This window comes from Chrysochloris asiatica, unplaced genomic scaffold, assembly GCF_000296735.1.
Source record: "Chrysochloris asiatica unplaced genomic scaffold, ChrAsi1.0 scaffold00213, whole genome shotgun sequence".
Classification (NCBI taxonomy): Eukaryota; Metazoa; Chordata; class Mammalia; order Afrosoricida; family Chrysochloridae; genus Chrysochloris; species Chrysochloris asiatica.
This window is the reverse complement of record NW_006408731.1, coordinates 2445751-2449975: the sequence shown is the minus strand read 5'-3', so window position 1 is coordinate 2449975 and position 4225 is coordinate 2445751.

Sequence of the window (4225 nt, the reverse complement as noted above, 5' to 3'; positions counted from 1 at the left end):
GGTGATACCTGTTCTGCCCTTCCCCTTCATCCCCTCCGTCCTTATTCCCTGCAAGCTCGACCCGCGCACTCCGATCCAGAGTCCGGAAGCACTAGGGTGGTGCAAAGTGAGACCAGATACTGGACCTCCTAAATGCCCGCCTCTTTTCTTGCCTACAGTCGGCTTCAATGGCCACTTCCGGTCGGGCCGAGCGCTTCCCACCCCAACACGCAGGTTCCTTAGCGCGCAGGTTCCTTAGACAGTGCTCGCCGGGTACGCAGAACTACTATTCCCGGCATCCTTTACGATGACGTTCCTAGTTTCTATTACCCAGAGGATTTAGCCGGCCTGCGCGTTGGTGATGCTCGAGGTCCGGCTCTGACTTGCCAATTTCTAGGGGTGGTGCGGTAGGATCCGCGCTGCTCTAGGTTAGCAGTTAAAACCCACCAGCAGCTTATCGCAAACCCTAAATAGGTTCGCTATGAGTCGGAGCCAACTCCCGATGATACTCAATAACAACTTGTGTGGCACTGTAGGATAACTGCTAACCACAAGGTCGGCGGTTCAAACCTACCAGCCACTCCTTGGAAACTCTCTACTGGGTCGCTATGAGTCAGAACTGACTCGATAGATAGCACTTAACAACAGCAACTTGTGTGGCGCAGTAGGATTAGCACTCAAACGGCGAACCTCAAAGTAGGTGGTTCGAACCCACCAGCTGCTGCTTGGAAACTCCACAGGGTCGCTGAGTCTAATGTGGGTATACAGTTAGTGTGGTAACCCTGAAACTTCTCTGACCCGGTCTGAATGTATTTGTTAAATACATGCAATGTAAAGATGGGCTCCTAGTGTGGCACTATAGGATCAACACGGGACTGTGAACCACAAGGTTGGCTGTTTAAACCCACCAGCTGCTCCTGGCTAGATGGCACTTAACTAGAACAACATGCACTCACTTCTAGTAGCCTGCTGTACCGGTCCGCTCTACTCATGACAGGCGAAAGAATGTCTAATCTGTCAAGATCAAGAAAAATAAGGACAACGTGAAGTTTAAGATTCCGTGCAGCAGATACGGCTACACCTTGGTCATCACCACCTTGGTCATCACTGACAAGGAAAAGGCCGAGAAGCTGAAGCAGTCCCTGCACCCAGGTTTGGCAGTGAAGGAGCTGAAATGAACTGCAGAAAAATAATGTTTAAATCTCAAAGAAAAAAAAATTGTTGTGACCCATTAAATTGTTCTCATGATTTAGTTGGTAGCCCAACCCACATTTTTAAACTCTGAAAGAAACCAAAGTTGGTGACTGCAGAGTTTTCCCCTACAGTTGTGCATTATATATGCCTACATCAGTGGATGGAAGGCCAGACTGTTAGAGTATACTCTGTAGAAAATCAAACAGAAGTTTATAAGTGTTTATATTTTGAAGGTGCAGTCCATGCACTTTGTTGTACTTCCATGCATCCCCAACATTTGGCTAAAGAAGGTTAAGGTCAAGTTGTCACTCAGCCTATGTGATGGTGGCTGTGTGCCATGGAGTCGGTTCCGACTCATAGTGACCCTGTACAGGGTTTCTGAGGCTATAAATCTTTACGGGAGCAGAACGCCTCATCTTTCTCCCGCGGAACAGCTGGTAGTTTTGAACTGCTGACCTTGCAGTTCGCAGCCTGATTCGTAACCACTACGCTCAGCTTATACACAGCACTTTAGTATATGAAAAATAAAGCTATAATCAAGGGACAAAGAACAACATCTAGAGGTGTCAAGAGGCAGATTTCTGAAAATAATGTAACTACAAAAAAAAATTCAGGAAACAATTTGGCATTCTTAATAGATTGCAGGAAGACATGGCCTGCATGGAACAGGAACAGAACACTGTGAGACAGAAGACTGAAATTAAAATAAAAATTTAAAAAGATGAAAGGGTAGATGAATGAGACTGAAAATATAGCAAACATTTTAAGTGAAGCAGCATAAAGTCATTCTTTATGTTGAATTGATGAACAAATTGATGCTGCAGAAAATTGAAACATATAGAGGATATTCTTTTAAAGATGATTCAAAAGGAAAAGATGGAAAAAAGACAGAGTAAGAGAAAGTGATAGATGTGAAGGACAGAGGATGGAAAGTCAACATGTGGATAATTGGCAATCACTAAGGACCAACTGCCATGAGCAAGAGTCAACTGACTGGCACTTAAAAACAAGTAGAGACCAGATTCAATTAGCTATCATGTAACACTTTCTCTGTGTCAAGCAGTGTTTTCAATGCTTTACATATATTGAGTTATCCAGTTCTGAAAGCTTTATGTAGTTACTTCTGCAGTATTATTCTTACTTTACCAAAAAAAAAAAGCAAATTGAGGTACAGATAGATTGAGTCATTTGTGCAATTATAGGAATCTATGCACCCAATCCCTGGAGAAGGACATCATACTTGGTAAAGTGGAGGGTCAGCAGAAAAAGTGGTAGACCCTTAACTAGATATATTGACACTGTGGCAGCAACAGTGGGCTCAAACCTAAGAATTGAGAGGATGGCTCAAGACTGGGCAGTGTTGTTCTGTAGTACATAGGATTTCATTGAGTCTGGACCTAGTAACATTCATTCAAAGTGCCCAGGAAAATACCTTGTCTTGCAGCCTTAGAGTATAAAATGAAACGTACATGAGAAAACAAAGCATAAAGCCTTGGTAACTTTAGTGACAATGAACCTCTGCCTGGCCAAAAATCAAACTAGGATCTTCCTTATGGATGGAGCCAGATGAGGGGAGAGGTGGAGAGGAACTCAGGAACCACCTATAAAATTCGTCCTTAACCTAACAAAAGTGTGGAAGCGCATTGTGAATTGCAAATTGCTTGCAAACACCCTGGGGCTGATAGTGTAGGCCTAGGTGCTAGAGCTAGAGGATGCCAGGAGGCTTTTCCCAAGTTGTTTTCCTCGTACTTCACCAGGGAAACCCAAGAACCTTAATGCCTGGAATTTGGAAAACAAAAGTGGCTTATATCAGGTCTAGAATGAGGATGTGAAGGGTCTGAGAATACAGAGACCTTAAATTGTCAGGAAACGCCCAGGAACTCTTCCAGGGCTGTCAGTTTCCACCCTGACTGAGAGAGCCTGATCTTTACCAAACACTCACTTCACCTGAGGTTTTTAAAAATCTAACTTGTAGAGTACTTTTTTTTTAATTAAATGTTTTTATTTTGGATTGAGTGAAAGTTTACAGGGCACATCATCAGCTTCACATTCAACCATTCATATAGCTTGTTTCATTACATTGATTATTATCCCCTCCATATATCATCAGTTAACAGTGTTTCTCTCTATCCTCTTTAGCTTTTTTTTTTTTTTTTGGATGGGGTGGGGGACTTGCCTTTTTGGAATTTACAGTCTCGGCTTTTAGGGAAGGTTTTTACATTTGTCTGTGGATATCCAGGTCTCATGTATGAGATTACTAACAAGCATTACTGAATAATCAGATGAGGGACAGTTTGCTATGTCTACTAGGTAGCTAAAGTCTGATCCTCAGAGCCTATGGTTTGGACGGTCAACAACGCTTGGGCCCACAGGGGCTTGGCCTCCTGACCGGGTCTGCACGGTCTGCATCCGAATCCTCCTTATTTATTGTTTGTTTAAGGGACGCTGCCTGTCTTAGGCGGTCAGTGCGAATTCCTCAGTCTTACCAGTCATTGAAACTCACTGCAGCATGGCAATGGCTCTGTCTTAAGTTGCCGAGGTTCCACGTCCAGCATAAACAGCCGCCATCCGAGGAAGGCAGGGAGGGAGGAGATCGGCTGGGGACCCCATACGCAAGACATTGCCAACCCACCACCTGCTCTAAGGTGACCAAGCAGAATCACTATGCTGAGGTTCAATCAAGTTCTTAGGGGATCTTACTCTCTAGCAGGGGTAGCAAATTAGTAGCCACTCAGTGTTCACTTTGAGAATTACTTATATCATAAATTTGAGCATGTAGCTGATGAATATCCACAGACAAGTGTATATTGTTCCACAACCTCCTAAAATGCTGTTGGATTAAGTTCCAATCAATTTCTGGGTTACTGAAAGATAACACAAATCTATTTATACCATGAGCAACCTTAGCTGAGAGTGTAATCTGGATATATTGAGTCTTATTTTAGAGTACGTTTTCTTGATCACAAAGCAGTTTTTACCCTTATTAAAAACAAAATGACATGATGTCAGATGAAATTTCCTTTTATGGAGTTTAAAAGCAGTTGAACCCCGT